The sequence below is a fragment of the Amblyomma mixtum genome, chromosome 6, assembly GCF_055824585.1.
Source record: "Amblyomma mixtum isolate Tamu chromosome 6, ASM5582458v1, whole genome shotgun sequence".
Lineage (NCBI taxonomy): Eukaryota > Metazoa > Arthropoda > Arachnida > Ixodida > Ixodidae > Amblyomma > Amblyomma mixtum.
The window spans coordinates 98,703,206-98,722,293 of NC_143017.1; the positions used below are offsets into that span (position 1 = coordinate 98,703,206).

The window sequence follows — 19,088 nt, forward strand, 5'->3', positions numbered from 1 at the left end:
TTTATATATCCCAAGTGGCTAATACACACGAAAGAAGTAGCTGCTCTCGGCGAAAAAGGACGTTTTGGAACGCGACAGGGCTAAAAACCCACTGAACGCGAACGAAGGTGTGCAAGTTATGCAGAGCTTTCGTATTCTTCAGTTTCGACTCTGACAAGTTCCCGTTATCGCTGCGCTCATAGTAACCAGCGAGAGATGAGCTTGAACGCTTTCGCGAAGCACGCGTCGATCTGCCGAAGAAACTTCTGGCGACGGCCCGCGTGTTTTGCTATCGCCGCCGGTAGCTGCTGTTTTGTATTTTGCAGCCCAAGCGTTGAGAGGCGGAAGCGTGGCGGCTTGGCATATAGCACGTGTCATTCGAAAGTACCGGCTGTGAGCGAGCATTTGCGCAGCATCGGCTGTCGGCTGTCGACGGAACGACGAAAGCAGCCGACGCCCGTCAAGCCCTCTCTGAGCGGTGGGCTAATATAGTATAGAATGCGGGTTACGGCCCGAGTAAGCCGCTGACTTGATTGTACGCCTTTGAGGACCATCCTGTTAGATAAATCTTGTTCTCGCTCGCTCGCTCGCTCGCTCGCTCACTCACTCACTCACTCACTCACTCACTCACTCACTCACTCACTCACTCACTCACTCACTCACTCACTCACTCACTCACTCACTCACTCACTCACTCACTCACTCACTCACTCACTCACTCACTCACTCACTCACTCACTCACACTTTTCACTGTAATGATCAGTCCTGCCTGAACAATCGAGTATTGATCCTAAGGAAACTCTTTTCCCTCTTCGGCCGTTGTCGTTTTTGAAAACACACGTGGACTGTCGTTAATTTGAACTTGCTCTGTTCCAGCAGCTGTATTACTCGAACTCACGCTTGGGTACGTCCCCATCATGTCCTGAACAGCTCCCCCCCCCCCCCCCCCCCCCCCCCCCCAATTTGAACACCGCATTATTCGAGCTAATTCTCGGCGCCTGCTCCCCCGAGTTTGAATGTTTAATTGTCGAAAGTCGATTCCTTAATCCCTGTAAAGCTATAGCGGCAAGTTAGCTCGCTCAATCCGACTGCTTCTAGAAATGGGCTCGGAACGCCCAATGGGAAATGATTCTCCCGATCCCCCGCACGGGACCTTCTTTAATACGTCTCGTATCGCACGTGGTCGAAAGTCATACCCCGGAGCTTGCTCGTCGCAGCTGAGAATTAAGGGAACGATTGGCACAGCTGGCGGAGAACGACGGAGCAGCTATGTAAGAACGTCACACACCGTCTCCGCTAAAGGTCAGCGCACAGGCGGCGATCGACTGTGCAGGCCGCTCTGTGCTTTCACAGCGTAAAACGCGCTGCACAGCACAGCAAGCCCACCTCGCTCAGGTGAATGCCCTGTATACGAGGTGAGAACTAGCAGTATAATAACGTCACGCGAAAGATTACGGCATGGAGGCTGGCTTGAACGACATATGAGCGCGGGCGAGGGCCAGTCTGGTATTACATACGGCACCCGAAAAGTGTATACGCAGCATACAGCTTTGACTGCTTCTGCTGCAGCTGCCCACGCTGCTGTTAGCTGCTGCTGCTGCGGCGCTCAAAGAGTGGGTGCATGAGCAAGAGCAGCTGGCAGTGCGGCTGCTGCTTCAGTGTTGATCGCGCTGCGAACGTCACCCGGCGGCCGAGAAATTTCTGCGCCGCGATTCGAAGCACTCTGCAGCCGCGGCCGACAATTGTTCGCCAATCTGCCTAATACGTTGTGCCTGGTTTGTTCGCCGTGACTATTTTCCGCGGAGTGGAGGCCGGTCGTACTTCTGTCGCTACTTTTTACGTCTTTTCCGCCTCTCCGCACGGAGGAGTGCCGGCTCTCGGACAACTCTTTTCTTCGTAGTATAAGGTAGGCAAAATTTTGTTTGATGTTACGCATATTATGGATACGAAATTTCTACATTTGTAGTTTTCTTTATTCTTGCCGTAAAGGTGTAAAATGCAGCTTTGAGAATTAGTCTCGCGAGGCGAGCTAAGCGTAAAATTAAAAAAATCGTATTTTCGATGCCGAAAGTGGACAACGTCGATGAGCGTTTTCGGCCCCAGCAATCGAAATTCATATCCCTTTCTCTCTGCAAAACGCTTCTTTCTTTTGACGCTTAAGTAATTAACCAAATATCCTGCAAACCTCGGTACCAGGTAGCTTTGCTACCAACATTGCTATCTCTGCTTAGTGTTTAGTTACAATTGTTTGGTTTTTATTGTTGTTACTGTAATCTTTTGTTCATAGCGGCCTAGAAGGAAAGGAATAAACCGAGAGTTATTTCTTCAACGTGTTTTATCGGGAGATAATTTGCGACTTTCTCAGAACGGTCGCGCTATCCGGAGTTCATTGGACAGTATTTAGCATAAGCCACGCTGAAGTCCCAAGTTATGAACCAGGTGGTTACTCTAATTGGTGTTAAACTAGTTTACTAAGGAAACTACTAACAGTAGAATCCGGGCAACAACAGACGTCAGTCAAACGAGGAAACAGACTTTTTCTTTTCGAACGTACTCGACAATAGACCGTGAATTCTGCCATCAATCATATTTACAGAAAATCTGAGAAATATAACGTCTTCAAACACCGAGTATTTCAGCCAGCACTGTCAAAATTTTCTAAAAACACGGCGCCCGAAACAGAAAGAAAATATTTTTTTTCAGGAGTAAAGTGTCATACCCCGCGGAAGTCAGCAATTTTGAAAATCATACTAATAGTACAGCTTATTGCCTAAAATTTGTTTATTAAGTCTTATGGTTTTGGCAAATTGTGAGTTTTTATCCATGTACAAAACGACACCTCCCCACGTACAAAAGGCGCCCGTGTGCTGCGACGTCAGTGCTAAAGATTTCCAGGTGGTCGAAATTATTTCGGAGCCCTCCAACATGGCGCATCTTTCTCTCATTCTTCTTCAACTTCCACCTTCCTCCCTATCCCTTACGGCGCGGTTGAGGTGTCCCCTGAGAAATGAGAGAGAGTTACTGCGCCTTTTATTTCCTCAAAAACAATTTATTTATATATGTATTAGGAGCACAGTTTGTGCATCGTGCGACAGTGATCACGCCTTTTCTCATAACCTCCTCAAAGTTAGCACGCCTTCTATGTCTTCAATTAAGACCTCGGACAACGACGGCGGCAACGACCCGCTTCTAATGCGACAGCCGCTAACGGAACTCATCTCAGAAAAAAAAAATAAAATAGTGTTGTGGACGATGACATTCGCTCATTGGCTGGAGGGGAGTGACGTCACCAGACTAGAAGTGACGTCACATCCTATAAAGGCACCAACAGCTTTAATGCTACCGCATTCTCAACATAAAATGTAATGTGCCTATGAATTATTTGCTCCATATCAAGTTCCCATAACTGTCGCCACTAAAACATAAAACAAGAATATTAATAAGAAGGAATGCATTTACCTGACACTCCGAAGCTATAAAAGCGGCCTGCCGACGCCTTTAGGACAGCACCTGGTCTACGTGTCCTGCTATATAGTGCGCAGCTATGGGGCCGGAAGTTCGTAACTAACAGAGAAGTCAAGAAGACAACGTGGAGCAAAGGAGAGCAAAACGTCGATTGTAACAGTAGGAGGATGTAACAAAGCAGTGTGGATTATGAAAAAAAAAAAACGGGAATTAAATACAGTCCACGTAAACTTTGAGCGATAAAGGTGATTCGAGCTCAATACCGGGAGAATTGGAATTCACTGAAACAGATTATTATTCTTCAAAGGACTTAATAGCGATTATTCAAGTTTTATTTAATAATTTAAACGTAAACGGTTTCGACTCGTTTTAACCTGATAAACTACTCCCTTGCATAGACGAATGACGTCAAAACGGAACCAAAAACTGCCAAAGAAGATGAGTTCTCGGTCGCAGTCTTATGGAACTTTCCATTCTCCTTAAATGACTCTCTGTAAAAACAATCAATAGCATAGACGTCCCATACCTCTGTAACAGCTGCAAACTTGGCAGGTCCTTGAACATATGTGCACCATGGAGATATTTCCTCTGCATTACAACTTCCATTTGCAGATCGCCGGCGTGAAGCTGTTAACGGTCGTATCGAGCTGCGATAAAGAATGATAATACACCCGGTGTTTCAGCGAACACTTTCAAAAATTTTCAAAAATAATCTTTTGGGGGTAAAAATATGGTTTTTTTCTGCATAGTATTACCAGTGCTGGCGGTCACCACAAAACCGGTGAATCGTCTCGAGTAGTAAGCTGGTTAACTAATTTTTTAAAATTAACTTTTTAGCTATTAGAGTTAGGCGCCTAGTAGCAATTAGAGATTTGTAGCCAGTCATTAGTAATTAGTAATAGGCATATTAGTTTTTTGAAATTTCGAAAACGCTATTAACCTCGCCGCCGTGACTCGACAAAATTTGGCTGCATCGTGCGAAAATACATGCGCTTTCGAAAGCATGCAGGCAAAGCAAGCCCTCCAGTGCACGTAACTAGTCGAAAAAGCCATACTGCAACTAGACGCTTAAATAGTTAAAAAGATATTTATTAAAAATTAGTTAACCATCTTACTGCTCAAGACGATTCACCGGTTTTCTGGTGTCCGCCACCACTGGTAATAATATGCTGCAAAAGCCATATATTTGCCCCAAAAAGCTTGTCTTTTAAATATTTTGAAAGAGTTCGCTGAAACATCCAGTGGAGTGCTATTTTGGTGCTGAAGGTAGCGCTAGAGGCTGCAATGAAGTTCTGGCACCGCACACGTCAAACTTCCTACGCACGTTTCGGTTAAGTAAAACGGACAATAGGGCAGACCGGTAATGGATCACGATGAATAAACAGCGCGGGATTTCAACAGCGTTGCAAGGCGCTGTCGCGTTCCACTCTTAGAGGCGAAGCTTAAGATCTTAACCACACATCAGTGACACAAGCAGCAACACCGCGCTTAAGGCTTCCGCCTCACCGCACTTTAGGTGAACAAAGTGCCCCCCTCAATTTTTTTTCACGGACAATAGGGCAGACCGGTAATGGATCACGATGAACAAACAGCGCGGGATTTCAACAGCGTTGCAAGGCGCTGTCGCGTTCCACTCTTAGGGGCAAAGCTTAAGATCTTAACCACACATCAGTGACACAAGCAGCAACACCGCGCTTAAGGCTTCCGCCTCACCGCACTTTAGGTGAACAAAGTGCCCCCGTCAATTTTTTTCACGGACAATAGGGCAGACCGGTAATGGATCACGATGAACAAACAGCGCGGGATTTCAACAGCGTTGCAAGGCGCTGTCGCGTTCCACTCTTAGAGGCGAAGCTTAAAACCACACATCAGTGACACAAGCAGCAACACCGCGCTTAAGGCTTCCGCCTCACCGCACTTTAGGTGAACAAAGTGCCCCCCTCAATTTTTTTCACGGACAATAGGGCAGACCGGTAATGGATCACGATGAACAAACAGCACGGGATTTCAACAGCGTTGCAAGGCGCTGTCGCGTTCTACTCTTAGAGGCGAAGCTTAAGATCTTAACCACACATCAGTGACACAAGAAGCAACACCGCGCTTAAGGCTTCCGCCTCACCGCACTTTACGTGAACAAAGTGCCCCCCTCAATTTTTTCACAAAGGAGCTAGCACTGCCTCACAAATTTTCTTAGTTTTAAGAGCGATAGCCTCATATCTTCCATCCTGTATGTATCTTTCGTCGTTGTTTTTTTTTTCTTGCGTTGTTCATTCATTGTGATTTGGAAAAGAATACGTTTGCAATTGTCAAAGCCCTCGAGCGGGACAAAGAATGGCTTTTACAGGAAGTGTTCGCACGCATTTGCTGGAGCTGATATTTATCTGATGTGGTTGCGAACAATTTCGTGATTGCGTGACATGGTTCTCCAACTGTACTACGAGAATCTTTAAATTTAAGAAAACAGATTTCTGTTCATCTGCACTTTGGTAAACATGGAGGACGAAATTCTCTGTAGCCACATTTCACTGGCCTCCCGTGGTATTTCTGCGTCCGTGTACCTTTCCTGTGGTTGACTGAGCTCCGGGTCGTCAGAAAAGCTGCATACTGCACGACGAATCCGTTTAATTCGCGTCTATTCACGCAGCTGGCAGCCGTCAAGTTCTCTACCTTTTAAGACAGTATTAAAAAAAAAGATTTTTCAAAACGAACCTCGAAGGTATTGCAATTCACATGTGTTTTCTTTAGGCTTTCTGCACAGCTTCAGATGACGTACAGAGGGTGTGAAAGTCAAAGGTTAAGGCAGAAATAATTTTTGTTCTCTTTCTTTTTCTCGTTGTTGGTGTCGGTTGCTGCCAACGCCCTTGTTTGACCGATGCATTCTTCGCGACGCTTCGCCTAAAAATAATGAGCAATTTTTCAGCGCACTTAGTGACATTGCTGATGTCGTTGGAATCTCCCAAGATAGAACTTCACTCTGCTGTACCCCAAAACCCGATACGTCACTTTTGATGGCCACTTGATGGCCAAATTTCGACCGCCTGGGGTTAAAAAACTCCGGGTGGTTGAAATTTCCGGACCCCTTCACTACGGTGTCCCTGATAACCTGAGTCGCTTTGGAACGTTAAACCCCCATAAAACGTAAACCTAATTTATTAAGGTCACCAGAAAGGAACGCAGTAAAAAAAATGGCTGGTGGTGTAGCATTGCTAAGCACGAAATATTGGGTGAAAGCACAGTATTTTGCAGGTGGACACCAACGCCACGTACCTGAAAGCGCGATTGAAGTGTAAACTGACTCAGGGAGCCAGTCATGCACGTGTTCGACTTTTCAATCGTCAATGCCATTTTAACCAATGTACGCCGGCGGCCTATGCACCAGTGCCGCGTTTCTGCACAATGTTGTCAACACCAACGCGTATTGTTCTAGTGCTGTGTTTCTGCCACAACGTTCTCCACGCCAACGCATGCAGCGCACATCTCTATGTCACTACCGTCACATAGCTCAAAGCGCGAATATTAGTTTGATGTCAGTATTAGTTGATGAAGAAGATGATGTGAAATGCAGAGCGCGAGAATGTGTTGCAGTTTAATACGAGAAGTGTTCGGTTGCGGCGATAGCATATGCTCTCGCGCAGTGGCCAACAAAGCTTATCTGTTCGAGACGTCGCGGGTATGAATATCCAATGGCGAATATTTATTTGATTTATTTATATTTATTTATTTCACTCGGCGTAATCCCACAAACATCGCGCGGGGTTTACCCATCGGAATAGTGACTTCGCACTAAAACTTTCAGGCATGTGATTTATGTGAACGCACAATTCAGGATACACGAGACAGCGTCAACGCGTTCTGCGGCAATCCCCCGTTTTATCCAGCATTTCTACTCATGTGACGAAAAAAAAAGAATGTAAAAGTGTGCTAACACAAACACACAACCTAGATGCTAAGTTTCCCGTCATGACTGTCCATCTAGTCCCTCGATGTAGCCAGAACTTCCTTTGTATTTTCTTCTTTCATTTCATTGTTTTTTTTCCTTTTGAAGGGCTGACATATATATGTCGAGCTTTCAGACGAACATCTGAAGTGACTAAACTGGGTCGGATGGAACAGCCGCATTCTTCCTCTCTCCTCCTCTGCATCTCCTCCGCCCTTACGCGTTTTACCTTTCGAGAACTGGACATTAGGAACACCAGATATCTACGACGACAACCCATGGGCCTTTAACCTTAAGTTTCTCTCGCATCGAAGCCCTTTGTAGCCTTGATGTGACTCAGCTTGATTCTGTCTGGGAACGAACATCTGGAAAATTTTAAGCTTTATCACAGTGCACCACTACTGCCTGCTTTTAGAAGTGCAAATAAAAGTTTCCAAAAGGTTCGAACACACTACTGATCAGTCCTAGCTACATTTTACCATTTCTTTAAGCTCAACATGCTCTTAGCAATCGTTCACTAAGAGTTAACAGAAACTTCATAGATGCTCGAGTAACTCTTAATCCAATTACCCGCATCGGCTAAGGCATCAAAAATTCCTTGTCAACCTTTTAAATAGTTTTGTTTTCAAATTTGCATCTTTGTTGTAATGATCGCCCGCTCTATACACGTGCCATTCTAATCACGAGATATTAAAGAATATGGGTGCACCTTCGTGTTTCAGGCTACTGTAGGCACAAAGGTTAACTTGTACACTGAAATTCCTTTACACGTTCCTAGTTCAGCCATCTTGTATCTACGACACGAAAAAACACTCCAAAAGGTCTAAAACGCTATTTCACAAGCGCGCGTCTTTAATGCAATTCGGCCGCACGTATATATAGAAGCGGAGGTTGGGGCCCCTGACGAGCAGTTGGAAAATTCCCGAACTCGCAAAATATCGAAAGGTCACTGCATAGCAGTAAGCACTTAACACATGAACTTATTTGCTAGTGTTCTCGGTCGCGCTCTGTATACGGCGGTAATACAGGACGCAGTCATTGAAAGATACGTTGGCCCGGAAAAGTACAGGAAAGCGCCTGCTGTGTGGAGCCAGCGTTTCACAGGGTAAAGAGGGCGTTCTTGTTCGGTGGTGACGGTGGTGAACGCTCAGATTACGCGGTAATCGACAAGAATTTAGAATAAACTACAATAAACATTGTTACAGACAACCTAAGAGCACATGCTTATGATTTTTGCCTTCTTTTCCACGAACTTTTTTTTTAATCGCAGCATGCGTATTTTAGATAAATAAGTTACACATGACATGCATATTGCCACGTATCATTGCAGTGTGTGTTCGTTCACGCTCAAGGCAGCAGGAAAGGGTCGTTATCACTTTTGTTCGTGGCGCGAGAAGCGACCAGACTAATCTCGATTGTTCGCAGCCATGAAAGGCTGCATCTAGGTTTTTCCAGATTACCGTAGATGATCTTGACCTGTTATCTGGAAGTTTCCTTGCCGCCTTTAAATTTAAGGATGCCGCGAGCAGCGGACATTCGTAGTTCGACGACCGCCGAGCACGCCTGTTGCTTACGCCGCCGCCGAGTGATTCAGTTCTTTTGATGGCGCAAGTCAGCCCAAATAAACAGCTTCGTTTGAAAGTCTTTGTTGCTGCCTTGCTGAACGCTGGACTGCCGTCACTACAACGTGACATCTGGTGGAGGTGCGGGGTAGCCTTCCAGGTACCGGACAACCCCTGCAAGTCGTGACGCCAGCCCTTTGAGTTATTCGCCGGAAGACCTGACTCCAGTCTACCACGCAGCCTCTGGAGCCTCCAGCCATGACTTACGCCGCAGCAGTGCGCCGTCCTGTACCTCGACGACGGGACCCAAGCGCCTATCGCCCTTAGCCAGCTGTGCTGGAGCGCCGCCCTCTCGCCCCAACTCGCCCGTCCTACGAGCGTCGTACACGGCCGAGGAAATGCGTCGAGTGGAGAACACCCGACCAGCGTCGCCCACAATGCTTCCACTGCGGAGAAGCCGGTCACGTTCTCCGGTACTGGCCATACAGGAGAAAGGGCATCCGAGGGTTCTCTTACGACGCCCCACGACCCCGACCCGGCCAGCGACCAGCCGAAATCGAAGAGTTTTTGCGTCGGGAAGAATGCTCATCGCCGAGCCGCCTATCACGTTGCCCGTCGCCATCGTCCCTGCGCTATGTATCTCCTAGCCGAGGCTACGCAGTGCGTGCACACCCCCCAGCCCCCGAGGGTTGAACTGAATAGGGCAGACTCTGGAGGTGAGGTTGCTTCTGAGTGCAAGAACTAAGATCATACATGAACGGGAACACAGGACAATGCCTCAACTACGACGAGAAATACGACGAGAACTACGCGAGAACTACGACGACCACCCCTACGACGACGACCCCTACGACGACGACCCCTACGACGACGACCCCTACGACGACGACCCCTACGACGACGACCCCTACGACGACGACCCCTACGACGACGACCCCTACGACGACGACCTCTACGACGACGACGCCTACGACGACGACCCCTACGACGACGACCCCTACGACGACGACCCCTACGACGACGACCCCTACGACGACGACCCCTACGACGACAACACCTACAACGACGACAACTACGACAACACCGACGACGACACGGCAGGACTTGAAGCTTTTACCGCTGCCCTTAAATCTTATTATGAACGCTAAAGGACTCGAACTTTGCATTCTCCGTGTTTATTTTCATTTTAAAGCATCGAGACGATGCTTCTTTGGAAGGGGGGTAATGCCACGTATCATTGCAGTGTGTGTTCGTTCACGCTCAAGGCAGCAGGAAAGGGTCGTTATCACTTTTGTTCGTGGCGCGAGAAGCGACCAGACTAATCTCGATTGTTCGCAGCCATGAAAGGCTGCATCTAGGTTTTTCCAGATTACCGTAGATGATCTTGACCTGTTATCTGGAAGTTTCCTTGCCGCCTTTAAATTTAAGGATGCCGCGAGCAGCGGACATTCGTAGTTCGACGACCGCCGAGCACGCCTGTTGCTTACGCCGCCGCCGAGTGATTCAGTTCTTTTGATGGCGCAAGTCAGCCCAAATAAACAGCTTCGTTTGAAAGTCTTTGTTGCTGCCTTGCTGAACGCTGGACTGCCGTCACTACAACGTGACAATATTTCTCTGAAGCATCTATACTGTGTTGGTGGTAGATAGATCGGGTCGTCATGAAAACATGAGTATATGGCTAAAGTGTGCCAATTAACCTTTTATTCTAACTTTGGGACAGAAGTTAAAAGAGTTGCGATGGAGGCAACAATTTTTGAGCACGAAGCATTTAGAACATGCAATAAAATTCCGGCATTGAGCACAAGCTTTGATATATCTAGAACTGGCTTGTCGTCAACACCACTCAGTAGTTGTGTATTAGCCACCAATCACACGTGTCATCGTTACATTTATCCGCGTTTTCAATCACCATGTGGCAAAAAATTGCAGCTGCAGAGCTAAAGCTCGTGGTCCGGCGTTAGCAGAGGCAGAAAAAAAAAAGTTGGCAGGCGATCGTACGATGTCATGTGACATATTTGCGTTAACGGCATTTTTTTTAATGTCTCGTTTACATCTTTGCTTTTGCGCGTTTGAATTTGATTCCGCCGTCACATTTTCGTTCCGCTGCTGCGTAGGCTTCTGTTGGCATAACTTTTTTTTTTTTTTGCGACAGCATGCCTTTGGCATAATGTATAATGATCTATATGTATATAGTGATACACAACGGATTCCCGAAGAAAGTCCAGCAAATTCTGGTGCTAGGGCCCCGAGATCCAATCTTCTACAGCCGGCTTTTGACCTCGGGTTAGTCCGCATCGGAGCAGATGTTTCTGTTGGAGGGAATGCAGAGAAGGGCAGGTCGAGAGCAGGCGTCCAGAGCCGGTCCAGATGACTAGATACCCGCTGTGGGAATGCTTGCCTGCTGTTCATTGCTTTGATCTCATCCATCATAAACAGCAACACAAGGCAGCATGTCACCCTAAAGAAACCTTTATGCACTCTTCGTTACGTCACATGTACGTGAGCACCCACGGGGCAGCAGTGATGACGTAGTGTATACAACATGTCTACTTAGAATCCTCGCCTGTCTTCAACGTCTCGGCGCGAGCATCTGTTTTTAATTTCATTTGCTTTCCAATAGTATCACCCGTTCCAGGCGCACACCTGGAACGGGTGATACCATTTCAGGTGCAGGTGTGGTTGGTCAGGCGGATGCAAGGAATGAGGAGGATATTGTGCATTCATATGAAACCTTGTGTTTGGCGCATGATAGACATAGTTGCTTATGCGCCATAAAACCCCATATAACTAACTAAAACTAGCATTCATAAGCGGATAAAATATCTCCCTAACATAGTGTCTTTCATATGAATCTTTTCTTTACTCGTTGGACTTCTCTGCGTACGAAATTAGCGCCGGTTTTTATTTAAGCTGTTGTTCTTAGTGCCGCAGTAATTTCAAGATAATGATTACATGATCAGGTGCCCTTTACATACGCTTCTATAAGACCTGCATGCTAGATGGCAGAAAGGTATCGGGGGTTTCTGCTGCTGCAACATTCGCTTCGGCGGACGTGGTTGCAATGACGCGCCTATTCTTTCCATCTTTCTTCGATATCTGTCTCTTTCAACTCCCTTCTGTCTTCCCGCGGCCATGATAGCGACCCGGTTGAAGCCAACTGAGAGGCCCGTGCACTTTCGTCCTTTTTCTCCCTTCGATCTCAGCAGCAACCTCCACGTGAAAGGAGCGGCAGCGTCGCCAGTTCACGTTGCTCAGTCACAGCGCGCCGCGAGGCCTGGGTTCGAATCCGTACTCAAACCTATACCTTTCTGCGTTCGTATTATTAAGGCCAAAGCCTTACTAGCCCCATCACGAGAAAAGCCGGCGGCGCCTGTATGTGTACGGAGATGGCACAAAGAAGAGGGAGTCGTCCAGGGTATGAGTGGATTACGTAGGATTAGGTTGGATTACGGTTGATTGCAGCGGAATAAGGATGGACTCTGGTGGATTGCGGTGGATTAAGAGCGAATCATGTGGGGTTTAGTTTGATTAGGGGGAATGGGGGATTAAGGGCGAATTAGAGTGGATTAAAAAGAATTCAATGCTTTCGCCTTCACAGCACGTATGTAATCCGAAGTGCCCTCCGTAATTTTTTCATCTAGTTTTCTTGTGTCTGGACGGACGCAGGAAATTCTGAGGAAAAGGAGAGGAGACATGACACGAGGCTGTCGTGTGGCAAATTCCCAAGTTACATTCTTGCCGTTTTTACACTCCTTTATTCCTGTTTGCTTCTTTGCTTTGGTCGCCTTTGTGCACACCTGGGCATGTAACGGCTCCTGCGAGCAGCACATGCTTGTTAGGGACGAGATTGAAAGAATAAAAAACTGAGATTTCAATTGAATTGTGCTATGGGCAATGGAATTTCCTGCGAACGGCGAAACATTTTTAATGTGGTCCGAGTTTTAATTACAAAGTATGTACAACAAGGCATTGATTCGGTTTCGAGGCCTCATTTTCGGATTTTTTTTTTTTTGTAACGATCTCGCACTGCCTAGCTAACCGCACGGAAAATTACGCAAAAACGCATGCATTATACTTAGACTAATCGCTTCAGCGACGTAATTGATAGCACTATTGGTACCTAATTGCTGCAGAAAGGTCCTGCAAAAACCTGCCTATTAAATGCCTTTTTTTGACACTGGACATAACAGAGCTTTTACGTTTTTTCGGTACCCGCAAATGACCAGCTGTTTTGCACTACGGTAAACACTGAACAGCTATTAGAATTTTGTTCGTTGCGGCAGTCCAGAACTGGCGCATCGAAGGGACATCAATTAAGGCAGTTCGCGTTATGGGCATGTAGCAAGCACGAGAGTAAGTACGTAGCTAGATTTTTCTTCTTTTTTTGCCAGAAGAAAGAAGAGGGTTGTAAGGTGATGCCAAGGGTAATTACACTCTAAACAGAAAGTAGTCTAAAGGGAGTAAGTTGTCTTCTAGCACACTCCCTTTCTATAAAACGGAGTTTGCTAGATGCCAGCTTATTCCATTTAGACTCCCACATAGGCGTATTCATTTTTAGAGTGTACTTTAGAGGAGGGGCAGGGTGTGCCGTGCCAAACGAGACCACTGCGAGGAAGGTTTGGGGGAGGGGTGATTGTGGGGGTGTGCCAGGGTCCCTTAATCAAGCAGTCAAATGAAGCGCTCTTGTTGGCAAACATTCTGGTGGTGGAATGACTAACCCTTAACCTGTGCCTTCGCAAAAAAAAATGATCTGTTAACTCGCGCGTTATACCTTTAGTCCTCAGAACGGAACCGGTTCTAGCACGTCTACTAACTTTGATTATTCATTTATTTTTGCACTGGGAGAAGCAGGGCCTTTCGGGAAATTAGTACGAGAGCCGTTTGTTCTTACGTTGCAATAGGGACCCTTAATTCGTAAATGTATGCGGTAATGACACGATTTAAAGTAATTTTATGAGCTTACACCGTTATCTCAACCGCTGCCTGATCTTAAAAGTAGTTTAACAATGAGAGATTACACTTTTCAGAAGTAATCGTAATGCGGTACACTTATTTAAGCGCGTGGCAATTTTAAATGCAACGTGATTCCACGAAGTAATGTAAAATTGGGGAGTCTTAAGTTTCCCTTAAAAGCTTGACGCGATAGAGTTCCTTGGTGACGTCGAGGTAGCATGCCCTGTTCGCGACCCAAGAAACAAAGGTTCGATTCCAGCGCTTGGCCAGCCAATTGGTCTTGTAAGCAAAATTGCTTAGCTCTGAAGTCACGACTGTATCGACTAATCGAAATTTTCGTGTCACAACAAAGTTATAAAGCACGCATCTTTTTTCGCAGCGTTTCTTTTTTTAACGCATTAGTTCTGCAGCCTAAGGGCGCACGTAAAGGAAACTCCAGTTGCATTTTTTTAAGCCCACCACTACGGCGTTTCTGATGGCCCATGTGTAGCATCGGGACGTTAAAACACATGTACCACCTACGACGTACCGCTACAAATCAAAAGCCCCGCCGCGGTGGCTCAGTGGTTACGGCGCTCGGCTGCTGACCCGAAAGACGCGGGTTCGATCCCGGTCGCGGCGGCCGAATTTCGATGGAGGCGAAATTCTAGAAGCCCGTGTACTGTGTGATGTTAGTGCACGTTAAAGAACCCAAGGTGGCCGAAATTTCCGGAGCCCTTCGCTACGGTGTCCCTCATAGCCTGAGTCACTTTGGGACGTCAAACCCAAATAAACGAAACGAAACTACAAGTCAAAAGCACTCACTGTGCTCCTACGTAGCTACCTTTTCAAGAATTGCATATCAATAAGAGCACTCTGAGCAGCCTTCCAAGTTGGTTGATCTGCCAAAAGCTTCCACAGCGATCAAATAATTTCCACGTTTCTCGCGCTTCACATCATTAATTATTTGTCACCTTGACTTAAATATGTATTCCACAGGGTATAAATTTAAGTAAACGTGCGTCATAATACGTTGCTTGTTCCTGAAGCCATAGGGACCTGTAGCACAGAGCACGGTAAAGAAATGTTCTATCGACGGCCGCAGACTTTTTGTGTACACTCTGAATAAGAATACACCTATATGGGAGTAAAAGAGAAGCAAGCTGTGCTCTAGTCCACACCTTTTTTACTCCAAGTTTACTCCCTTTTTATTCCTTTCTGTTTAGAGTGTATACGTTCACGGGAACACCACCTTGAGAAATACGTATATTTTGATATACGATAACTAAAAAAACTTTTTGGCAGATCTTAAGATGTGATTACGTTTAAAACGTAATTTCGCGCGAGGTGTGGCCTAGATAAGTTTCTCTCATTCTGGAAATGCGCGCCTTAACGAGAAGTTAGGCTTAGGCAATGCGTGCGCAGCAAAACCGAGGAGCTTGCTCGCTGTTTGAGCGCTTGTCTCGTGCGCACTGTTAAAATGAAAGTGGAATGTGAACAAAAAAATGTGAACATATGTGCCGCCGACGACCTCGTAATAGTGGCAGGCCCTGTACCTCATTTCTCCACGCGTTGCTAGTTGGAGGCCGTAGTGCAGAGGCTTTCGCTCTGTAAACCTGCTCCCTGCGGCGAATCGTCCTCAATGCGCTGTTTGCAAAAGTCGGAGCCTCTTTCCAGTATGGTTGAATATGTGACGGCGTTGGTAAACTTCATCGTGTGCTTCCCACTGCTTTTTTTTTTCCACGTAGTAAGAAAAATAAAAAAGTATATGAAAAATATTTAAGAGAGGAAGAGGCACCAACTGCTGTCAACCAGCGAAATCGCACAAAGGAATCCACAAAGGATAATGGGCTAACATTGCATTTTCCTTTGCATGGAACAGTTTTGCCCATCAACTCGCCTTCTTAATTCCACAGATCGGACCTGAATGGTTTCACTAAGCTTTCTTTCACCGCTTGTCTCTTAACCATTAACCATTAACCTTAACCATTAACCGTTAACCATGAGCGAAAAATCCACAAAAAATCCCCAGCAAGCAACATAAATGGGCCACCTAGGTCGCCTGACCTTGTGGTGTCATCACAGCCTGCTCATCGGATTGTGAGCAAACTGCCCATCATGGCAGTTAAATCAACGGTTAGTCACGAGAGGTTTCTCGGGGCTACACTGTACTATGGGCGGCACAAAACTCACCGATGGCAGCACTAGGCATCCCAGTTAGTGACGCAAAACTATCGGAAAATTGAATATCGATAGTATCGATAGTTTTTTGAAACTATCGATAGTGCTCGATAGACTATCGATAGTGTTGTCGATAGTCTAGTATCGATAGTATTATCGATAGTAATACTATGGATTCTACTATCGATAGTATTACTATCGATAATTTTACTATCGATAGTGTTGCTATCGATAGTACCGCTATCGATAGCAAGACTATCGATAGTGAAACTGTCGATGGTAAGACTATTGATAGTAACAATATTGATATTATTCATTTGTTGGCCAGCGATATAACCAAAACAATTGCGATACTTCATTAGTTTGACGGTCTCATGAGGCGTAATGTCCCAAAGAGACTCAAGCTATGAGGGATGCCGTAGTAGAGGACTCCGGGTAAATTTCGGCCAGCTGTGGTTCTTTAACGCGCACTGGGAAACTTCGGAAAAATACCTGGAACTGCATCCGATGAAAGAGCAAGCACTGGGACACTTCGAAAAATACCTGGAATTGCATCCGATGAAAGAACAGCACAAGTTGTGCTGGCTTGCTGACGTAACCACTGAAGAAATGGTTTTCGCACACATGCTTCGCAACTTCGCACGCTAATATTTTATCCAGCAACTTTACGTAGGAAGCGTCTGCAGTGCTCGGTGACGCGCAGGCCGCGAAAACCGGCGAGTCCTGTCAGTTACTCATACCATCACCTCCAACCACACACTCGGGAAACCAAGTTTAGGATGCAGCGGGTACGCGTAGTTGATGTTATAGTATCGATAGTGCTATATATATAACAAGTAGCATCGATACGGCTATCGACAGTACTATCAATACAACTATCGATAGTACTATCAATAGTACTGTCGATACTACTATAGATAGTACTATCGATAGTTTTGCATCACTAATCGCAGGGCAGTGTCGCATCGCTTAATCGCTGCACCACTGCTCCAGGAGTGGTTATGAGGACCCCCACGGATCTATTAATGGAAAGTATAGAATGACCAATTCCGCATATACAGGCATCCACCCATTAACGCTGTCGCATGATGCGCTTAAGGCGGAGCTTAAGTGGCCCCTCCATTTTTTCTTTTTTTGCTTTTGCACTTCTTCACGCCGTGTTCTCGCGATCCGCCGTAGTATAGCACGGCTTGGCGACAAGCTTGTTTTCACGAGCCCATAAAACCGAGATTCTATTTTAGAGCACAAGTGCGCGCGCTTCCGCTTGGCTCTTGCTGACCCAAAAACAAAAATAAAGAAATAAAATCATTTTACGCGTGCGACTATGCTTCCACGTACTGCCGCGACTACGCGACCCAGGAAACGCGAGTTCGCGCCGAGAAAAAGCAAAAAAAAAAGAAAGTAAGTCAAGGTAAACATACACCTCAAGCCACGAAACGTTGAGGCAAGCCCTCATTAACGAGTGATTAACTAGCCCTCTACCTCCAGTCTTTTCATGTTCGACTATTCAAAGAATAGACGGGGTGTAGTGTTTATCTCAGCATCGTCCCTTCGCAGTGGTTACGATTCATTTATTGCGCTTTATTAACGCTCCATCTGACGGCAGCCCCTCTGCTCGATCCGGGACCGGCACGCGCCTATTAACGTTCGCTAGGGCCGACAGCTGTTGCAACGAACCAGAGCTGTTTATTACACGCGACTCCGGGCTGCCGGTCGGACCTATAGCGACGCGAAGAGCTGTTCCCTCCGAACGGTGAGATTTACAGTTCCTCGGACGAAAATGTCTGCCTCATTTTTCTTAACAGCGTGTGTAGCTGGGGTAGATAAGCAGGAGCAGTGGTTTTTTTGCGGATAAGATAAATTGCGTTTGATACTGAGCATTCCCATAATGACTGTAGATAACGGCACGTCAGAAGAAGAATGTCTAACAACCTGAAAAGAATTCCGTGCAGAGGTCTTCTTCAGTTTGCTATACGCAATTGAGGCGTCATTTTACTTTGGACAAAGTTTCTTTCTGCGGTCTTTGAACTTGATAATTTCGCCCTTACAATAAAGCCATACATTTACATTTTGTATTTTCGGCGGGATTATTGGCTGTTGGCTTTCTTGAGCTCCACTTTAGAGAGTTTCTTGCATTGTACAGTCACTTTGCCTTATGAGGCTCGCCAAGTTTTTGGAAGAAAAACAACAAAACACGCCGGCTGATCTCAAGAATGCCCCGAAATGAGCCGGCATTGTTGATAAAAGAATGCGAAATATTCTTTAGGCTGCTTTCCGGAGACTCGGTCGTGATGACACAACAACTTGAGGCCTCTTTTTCAAGAGTATCGACAGCTTTTGTTTTTCTGGGGAAAATGATTGCTTATCATGTAATGAAAGGCGAGGTAACCGCTTCACTTCTCGATGGACACCTCAACCACGCCGTAAGGGAGGGGAGGAAGGTGGGAGTGAAAGAAGAAAAGAAGAAAGAGGTGCCGTAGTATAGGTCTCCGGAATAATTTCGACCACCAGGGGATCTTCAACGTGCACCGACATCGCACAGCACACGGGCGCCTTTTGCGTTTCACCTCCATCGAAACGCGGCCTCCGCGGTCGGGTTCGAACCCGGGCACTTCAGCTGAGTAGTCGAGCGGCCTTCCACTAATCTGTTGCTCACCAAAGCGTTAATAATTGGCACACAAGAGGAAGCAACCGATGCTGTTTGGACTGCCTTTTGCAAGATTCCTCTTCAAAAATAAACTTCGAGAAAAGTTGTAGACGATATCTGCATGGGGAATTACTTTTTCCGTGAGCACCAGGAACTGACTCAGTGCTTAGAATCTTGCGATTAGCAATGTATTGTGTGCAATAAATACGGCCGCAACAGCCGGGATTCGACCTCGTTACCTCGTATTCAGCAGCCGACTGCGTAGCCACGGTGCCATGAGGGAAAGAACGAGAGTGCTGAGAAAATGGATAGCGAGAGAGGAAAGCGCAAGCACGTACCAAGCTCATTTTGGGAGTCTTGCGACCAATGCCAGTTAGGTACAGT

General features: G+C 46.3%; 1 protein-coding gene across 6 annotated transcripts in view; it reads left to right on the forward strand.

Annotated features, from left to right (window-relative positions):
• The window catches only part of alpha-Man-IIa (alpha-mannosidase 2), an 86,413-nt gene that overhangs the window by 9,981 nt on the left and 57,344 nt on the right, over window positions 1-19,088 (forward strand). The window contains exon 1 of one of the 6 annotated variants that reach the window (XM_089548484.1): window positions 1,296-1,395. The exons of 3 other annotated variants lie outside the window; for them this stretch is intronic. The gene's annotated coding sequence lies outside the window, so the exon portion shown is untranslated. Of the gene's footprint in view, window positions 1-1,295; window positions 1,396-1,666; window positions 1,887-17,728; window positions 17,811-19,088 lie in introns of those variants that run through there. 2 more of the 6 variants (XM_089548483.1, XM_089548485.1) reach the window with 2 other exon arrangements.